Raw genomic sequence first — 9,148 nt, 5'->3', positions numbered from 1 at the left:
AAAAGGGTAGTGCATAATGTTCAGTAGGTCACTCCTCACTATGCTAAACTTTCGGCTACAAATTGCCTGACACACAACTGCTATGTCCATATCACAACATATGCTAAATTCTAACTTTTATAAAATATAATGGTTGGTTTCACACAATTTTAGTTTATTCATTAAGATGTGATTATGCAAATCTGGATACAGTTCTAAATCCTCCCTATTTCTGCAAACTCCTGGCCTTCAAAAATACAAGTGACTTTATGAAGTCTGCCTTCCTTTTTGTTCCTTGTTTTCCTTGTTGCTAAGGAAACATTCCTTCAACTTAACAGACTTTTACTTGTAAGAAGTACCTACTGACTGCAACTGACTCTTTGTTCCTTCCTTTACCCTCCATATCTGTTAACTCCTTGACAGGGTAAGTTTTTCCTTGATTCTTCATCCTTGTTTTGCCACATATTTCTCTCTTTGATCTTAATTTAAATACCCATAATTCTCCAGCCTATATTTTTTCCTTGTAAGGGAAACACATGATTCTTTAATGGTTTAATCAGACTGTAACCTGAGTACAACAATCCATACCTGAAAAGAAGCAATTAAATTTTATTCAGCAGTACAGCAACTACCAATATGTTACTCACATGATATAACACATTCATTTAGAAAGCTGTACTACAAGCTCAGTTTCAGTAAGTTGGTCCCAGGATTAGAATTTACTTTTATTTTGTGCCTTCAAATCCATCTCCACTCCTGGATTCCTCTTGAACAAATCCACTGTTTTCTTGGCAACATTTTCAGAAGTTGTTCACCATGTCTTTCTTCCTAGGCCTAAGAGAGGGTGACCAGCCTAAAATCACTGAACTGGTTTCACATCTAAGGCAAGTGTAGATCTGGAAGTCTCTTGCTTTCTAACTTGATATTTGTAACCATTATATTAAACTGTCTCTCAAGGCTACAATGGGTCACCCAGACTCTAGAAAGAGTGCAGAGAGGAGTAACAAAGATGATTAGGGGACTGGAGGCTAAAACATCTAAAGAACGGTTGCTGGAACTGTATGTGTCTAGTCTTATGAACAGAAGGACTAGGGGTGACATGATAGCAGTCTTCCAATATCTCAGAGGCTGCCACAAACGAGGGAGTCAAACTATTCTCCAAAACATCTAAGGGTAGAACAAGAAGCAATGGCTAGAAATTAATCAAGGAGAGAAGCAACTTAGAACTAAGGAGAAATTTCTTGACAGTTAAAACAATTAATCAGTGGAGCCACTCACCTCCAGAAGTCGTGAATGCTCCAACACTTTTTTAAGTTTTTAAGAAGATGTTGGATAACCATTTGTCTGAAGTGATGTAGGGTTTACTGCCTCGGCAGGGGGTTGGACTAGAAGACCTCCAAGGTCTCTTCCAACTCTGTTATTCTAATTCAAATAATCATAGTAACTCCTTGAACTAAGCTGTGGCTGGCTAACTTGTGACTCAGTGAATGATAAAAACTGAATGATAAACCAACCAACACATTTTGGCATTTCATGTGGTATGATCCCAATCCACATGGTTGTTTTATAATGTAGCTGATCTAAAGTATAGCAGACTGATCTAAGAGATTCACCATTTCCATTTCAGTGTATTGTTTGAATAACGTGTGTAATAAACAATTATTCATTTAATCATGGCTTAATAAGTTGCATAAATGCAATCCATATTGATATCTTTATGAAAGTGAGAATTTAGGACATAATGGATATGTTCTAAATTAGAAAAACTAAGTTGTAACTGAGACTATTTGCCCAATTGGGCTATGAATAAATGAATCTGGCATAACCAGATTAATTTGTCTATTTCTGTATTAGAAGCTGGAGTGGTCTCTGCTGCAGAGCTGTTTTCATCAGCTTGGGCTGAAATCTTAGGTATGACCCTCTCTGGAAATATGTGCAATTATTCATACTCTGGTGAAGCCTCTTCAGAATGATGAGGAAAGGAAAGCAGAAATGGAGCCAACTGTCTTCCAGGAACAAGTTGTGTGGACAATGAGAAAACTATCAAATAAGGCCCCAGATATTGATACTTTTTTTACAGCCTACTCACAACCATCACAGCCTTGTGCCAGAAAATTGGGGAAATGATCACATGGCCACAGGTTTGGAAACAATCGGTGTTCATTCCCTCCCCCAAAATGGGCAATTCTCTTGCAAGATTATTGTCAAGATCATACAACAATGTCTGGTACCAACTGTGCAAAGAAATTACCAGTTGTCCAAGCTAGTTTCAGAAGGAGTTATAGCATTTGTGACCTGATTGTAATCTAATCTGGATCGTGGAGAAATTTTAAAAAAATCAAAATATCTACAACTATTTTATTGACTACAAGAAAACCTTGGATTGCATCAATCACAACAACTTGTGAAGTGCCCTAAAAGACCTAGATTCCAACACATCTTGTCAAATTGGTGCTAATTGGGAAGCCACTGTGCAAACACAATGAGACACTGATTAGTTCAAGATAGACAGGAGCTGCATTCTTTCACCTTTCTTATTCAACCTGTACTGGAGGCCAAAGTGATCATGAGGAAACTGGAACTTGAAAAAACAAAAATAGAATAGATTGGAGGAGAACATTAGTGTTGCTGATGACACAAGTCTCCTCCTAAAACCAAAGAAGGCATGAAACACCTGATCAAAAGAAGAAAGTGAGAAATTTGGCCTCCCTGAACATCAAAAGCTCAGGACCACTGTGAGGAATGAAAATGTCAAAATAATAGTTGATGGAGAAAAGATCAAATGCATACAAGAATTCACTTTCCTAGGAACTTAGATTGATTAAAGCAATGAATGTGGTCCAGAAATAAAGTGTTAAATCGCACTGGGTCATGCAGAAATAAGGAGCGTGACCTGAGTATGGAAAGCAAGAATATCAGCTTAATAACTAGATGCAGATTAGTCTGGTTTCCCATAGCTACCTCTCATAAAACCAACTTGTAAAAGTTGGACCATGAAAACAACTACTTGACAATAGAAAAAGTGATTAATTCAAGCTGTGGTGTTGGAGAGGCTTCTGCACCTTAGACAGCAAAGGGGACAAAGTATTGGATCACATAAAAACTAGACATACCAAAGGAAGGCGAAATCCCAAAATTCCACCATGTCATACAATCAAACTCTCTGGAAAAGGCAGTTATGCTTAGAATGTCAGCAGTAAAATGAAATGAGGCTGTCAAAAACCATGATGGTTGAGCACGACCAAAGTGAACACCAGACAGACAGTGGTGGGTTCCAGATCCCGTTGCAGTGGGTACGCTACAACGGGGCCAGGCATCCACCACGTGCACCCACTGCCCGCAACGCTCCAGCTGCTCAGCGGAGCATTGTGCAGGCGCCGTATGCTGCATGCACGTGTGCAACTGCCCCAGTCCGCTCAAATAGAGGTAAGGAGGGTGAGCGGGCCCTCCGAAACACCATACCGGAACGGTGCCAGCTGCTCCCAGCAGGCACCGGTACGCCCATACCGGGGCATACTGGTCAGAACCCATCACTGCAGACAAGAGCATAAAATAAAGAGGATCGAACAGGAGTGGGAAATGTTGAGAGCTGGTTCATAGAATAGTTGAGTATCAGGCATAATTGAATAAATAGTACCATCATCAAACTCCTGCTTCAGTAAGATTGGACAGCCTTTGAAGATATGCAAAATGTAGCAGTAAAGTGTTTTTATAGGGACCAGAAATTCCACATAACTGCTTATTTTATAAGGAAAATGTAAAAGGCAGCAGGATCTAAGAATCTTTTTACACTTCCACACTCCAATTTAACATCCCTCTGCCTCTCTGTGTCCTTAAATCTTCCACAGAGGATTTCCTTAGAGCATTCCTTCAATCAGTATTATCTTCCTCTGCTCCCATCCAATCATTTGTACCTCTCCCCAAAGATAAATTCTCAGTATATCAGTGCTTTTTCTTTCTGGCAACAGGTTAATGCAGTGTTAATTTTCTAGGTCTGTGCTTTTCTAATTGTGTTACAAGCTGGCACTTTTAATTCCTTTTACATTTTGGCCTGTTTAGCGGGGAACTTTGTCCTGTTTTATCAAACTGCTGTTGCATCGTAATAATTGATTCTTGTGTTTTCATCTTTACTTTTGATTCTAGTGATTTTTAATATCATTGTGAGTGCTTTAGAGTTTGGCATTTTATTGTGTCTAACAGAGTGATTGACCCAAGGTCACCCAGCTGGCTTTGTGCTTAAAATGGAACTAGGGCTTCCAATCTCCCAGTTTCTAGCCTGATGCCCTAATTGTTACACCAAACTGGCTCCCTAGCCTTATCTTAAATCAACATAATTTGTGAAGCACCATCACAAGTTATTCAAATAATAATTTCACCAAACTGACATAGGTGGAGAAGAAGAATATATGAGTCCTAATTAAACTTTTGAATTCTTAAAAGTTCACCAACATATCTAGGATAATTATTTATTGAGGTATTCATCAATGACTTTGTTTGCAAAATATGAAATATTGGTGTCCTCAAAGAATATTGAATTAAAAGTCCCATCAGCCAAGATATATTCTGTGCTGGCTGATGAGATTTGCAGCCATCATCCACCATGATTTATAATCCACAGTGGGTTCACACATTGCAGTAAGCAAAAAAAGCAGACAAGCCATGTTAAAATGTCATATTTTGCAAACAAAGTCATTGATGAATGCTTCAATAAATAATTATCCCAGATATGTTGGTGAACTTTTAAGAATTCAAAAGTCAAATTAGGGCTCACATATTAAAACTTGCTTATGGTTTGATGTGCTATGTGAATCTAGTCAAGTATAATTTAGTTTACAAACGATGATTGTATATCTAGTCAGTGTTTTAAACTGTATCCATTCCCTTGGTCTCACTGCATGAGAGAATGGATCATATTTTCCAAACTCCTGTTTATGTCTGTCTCACTGAACTTGCAGCATTGATGGAACTGCCACAATTACAGATTTTCACACATTGAATGCATTGACACAGGTTTTCATTTGTTTTAGTCAGAGTGGATTAACAGTGCCCTAGCTGTATATGCCCTGGTGTCACAATCTGTGTTAGAATGTTTCACGCCTTGCCAAGTACACATAAAACAAAAATCATATAAATGTACTAATATTTGGAATCCAGTTGTATAAGAATTTTTTTAAATTGCAGTATTACAACTTTTTTTTAAAAAAAAAAAGCTCAGCAAGATTGAGAGTATGCATTCTAGAAGAATTGCAGACACTGTTTGCAACAAAAATTCATTTTCTAAGTCCATAGCAATTACAGGGATCTGTGGGTAAGGAAGTACGGGGATGTAAAGGATAAACTACATATGTTGTTATATTGCAATACAAACCATGTGACTTAACATAATTGTGTCCAAGTTCAAGTATGAATGTCTGGAGTTTACATCATAATGTTGTTCCCCCGCCCCCAGGTGTGGTTTGTATCCAACATATATAATTTATAACTTTGCAATGAATTTCTATCCTAGGAGCAAGCAGTCTATAGGCTGGCGGAGGGGGGAGGAGGATAGATTGACAAATGTGGTGCTGCTTTCATCACTGCTGTGGAGTCATAATGCAAGCCATGCTTTTTTTTTTATACATGCATTACAACATTGAACACACTGAAGTGGGAGAGTTTTCAGAGCTATACTTTGTCGTTGATTCTGCAAACACTGGCAGTCATTCCAAAGGAACTAATGAACTATTTTGTTTCTTCAACAGTCAAGAAGGCCAGCAGTGATAAAAAAATGTAACTACAGCAACCATTAAAATAAGAATTAAAGTTAAAAATACAATATTACGATGTATTGTACAATACAAACACATGGAGCAATATATATGTATATGTATATGTATATGTATATGTATATGTATATGTATATGTATATGTATATGTATATGTATATGTATATGTATATGTATATGTATATGTATATGTATATGTATATGTATATGTATATGTATATGTATATGTATATGTATATGTATATGTATATGTATATGTATATGTATATGTATATGTATATGTATATGTATATGTATATTTATATTTATCAACATCATCCTAAAAATTAAGAGCCTTGAGCCAAATGCATCCCCCCTAGGGAGTGCATTTCACAGCCGAGAAGCTATACAGATAAAGTCAACCTTCTGGGGGGGGGATGAAGGAGCCTCAAAATGCTCAATCTTGATGACCTAAATCAGTAATTTTCAAATATTTGGCCTCAAGCCTTCTTTACATTCTCAAAGTAGTTGAAGACCTCAAAGAGCTTTGGTTTACCTGGGCTATATCTGATATATTTACTGTACTAGAAATTAAAACTAAGACAATTTTAAAATATGCACTTAATTGACTTTGCAGACCCTGCGAAAATGTCTCAAGGACCCCAGGGACTACCAAAACACACTTTGAGAACTGCTGCTCTCAATAGAAAGGTTCAGATTAGAAGAGGTGAAGTCTCTGAGAGTTACATTTGGGGTTCAAGCTGTCAAAAGCTTTAAAAATCAATATCAATATCTTGCATTGTGCCCAGGGGACACCATGCAGGCGACACAGGGTACCCACCACGTATCCACTATGTAGGGGATGTGGTGGCTCAGCGGCTAAGACTCTGAGCTTGTTGATTAGAAAGGTCGGCAGTTTTGCGGTTTGAATCCCTAGCGCCATGTAACAGAGTGAGCTCCCAATACTTGTCCCAGCTTCTGCCCACCTATCAGTTCGAAAGCATCTAAAAATACTAGTAGAAAAATAGGGACTAACTTTGGTGGGAAGGTAACAGTGTTCCATGTGCCTCCAGCATTTAGTCATACTGCCCACATGACCACGGAGATGTCTTCGGACAGCACTGACTCTTTGGCTTTGAAACAGAAATAAGTACCAGCCCCTATGACTAGCACATAGGTGCGAGAGGAACCTTTACATTTACCTTTATTGTTCCTGGAAGGCAACCAATAGATGGTCCAGGCATTATGCTTGCATTTTATAAATGTAAATTGGATCCGTACTTTACAATCATGTATTTAATTTTAATTGTTCAAACTGTTCTGTGATAACGTCCTTATGGCACTTTTATCACACAGGTAGACAAACCTCATCTAGTAAGCCATTTATGCCAAGGTTCAAAAGACTGCCTAGAGACTTCTCCAGCTCCTGATTTTCTGCCGTCTAGATGCATAGTTGATCACATATTAACCAGGAACTTATAAAATAGGAGGCTGTTTCTTTATTCTTATTGGAGCTTTAGTGGAAACAAGGCTTTTCCCAACTCACCTAAGTATAACCATGAAAATGTTCTGGCAATGTTTTTTCTTTCTTTCTATATCCTGATGACCCTTGTCCCCAGATCATGACTTAAACCATCATTAGCTACTGTGCAATATTTTCTCACTTATTCTGACACTGCCAAGGTCATTTGCAAGCTATTTGACTTTGACATCCATTAGATCCACTTAGAGCAGTGTTCTTCAAAGTTGAGATGTGTGCCTGGGGAATTCTGGGAGTTGAAGTTCACATTCAGTATCTTAAAAGTTGCCAAGATTGAAAAGCATTGCTGTAGGGACGTCACAACTCTAGTGATTAGGAACCACAGCAGAACAGGGATTGCAATAGGGAGGGGGTTTAGTAAATTTCTCATCAACATGATTTTCTGCTACCCAGGACAAAGATGGAGAAAAATTCAGCTCATCAGTGGGGAACCATCTACACCAGGGGTCGTATTCACTTATCTTCCCTACTGGTTCACAAATATGAGGTTTGTGCGAGCTCATTTCACTCGCATGCACCACCTCTGTGCATGCACTCAACCTTTAATGCATGTGCTTATGGCGAAAAAAGGACCTAAATGGGATGCCACCTGCTGTTTCCACTACCGGTTCGGATGAACTGATCTGAACTAGTAGAATACCACCTCTGGTCTACACCAGACCTTTCGAACCTTGGCAACTTTAAGCCGGGAGGGCTTCAGTTTTGTTGGCTGGGGAATTCTGGGAGTTGACGTCCGCCAGGCTTAAAGTTGACAAGGTTGGAGACCCCTGGTCTACACTACAGCGTAAGAAAAAAGCAGCCCTTTTGTTTTGGAAAAGAAGATTTAAAAAAATCTCTAGCTTCCTACCCAATAATTAAGATATAGACAAGAAGTCTTTGCCCAGGTATTGCTGAATTAGAGCTCCCAACATCCCTGGCATCAGCAGACAGGAACAACTGTGTTGCTACTGAACAGTATTAGGGAATGAATGGTAAAACAAGGGAGATTAACACCTTGTTGAAAACAGTCTCCTGTGTCTTTAAATGTTACACAACAGGAGTGGAACCTGCCTCTCTTCCCCACTACCCAAGTCCTTGCTAGACAGAATCTTATTGATTTCCTAATTCTCTGCTAAGCAGCTTGAAAAAGGGAAACCTCTTAGTCAGAACAGAGTTCCCAAAGGTGGAGCAAAGCTTTCACACTAACTTTCCTCCCTACCATCTGGAGACAAGAGGCAGTGTGACCTCTTGGTGACTGATTTGAAGCCCTTATCTTAATTGAAAACAAATAGCTAGGCGGAACTCTTTTCCTGCTCTGGTAGGTAAATAGTAGATTACCGTCATTAATACTGCTAGTGATAACTAATTATTAAAACAATGGTGATAGCAGAATCCACTAGAACAGTAAATGCACTGTTCTCTAAACAACTTTGGAGCAAATAACACTCAACAGCAAATGGCATGTGCCATTTGTATTGTTTTGTACTATATTTGCACTGCTGTTGCCTTAAAAGTAAATCTTACTGTTCAACAAGGCTTGATCTCTAGGAAATATACCTAAGCTGGCAATTACACTGTGTATATTTCAAAATTCCTATTGTGTTTGAAGGCGCTTAAAGGAAATGGGGGGGGGGAAGCATTAGTTCATCATTACATTGCAGAAGTTACCGTGATCACATTTTTTTTTGCAGGTTGCTCTCATTTTCTTAACTCACTCTTACTTGAAGGATGGGCTACTTCTAAGATCCTGTTTCTCAACCTTATGAATTTCAGTAGAATGGAATGGAATAGAATTCTTTATTGGTCAAGTGTGATTGGACACACAAGGAACTTGTCTTTAGTGCATATACTCTCAATGTACATAAAGAAAAATAAAACAGAACACATTCAATCAAGAATCATAAGG

Source organism: Thamnophis elegans, chromosome 3 (assembly GCF_009769535.1).
Source record: "Thamnophis elegans isolate rThaEle1 chromosome 3, rThaEle1.pri, whole genome shotgun sequence".
Classification (NCBI taxonomy): Eukaryota; Metazoa; Chordata; class Lepidosauria; order Squamata; family Colubridae; genus Thamnophis; species Thamnophis elegans.
The sequence above is the reverse complement of the archived record's forward strand: the minus strand, read 5'-3'. Positions refer to the sequence as shown.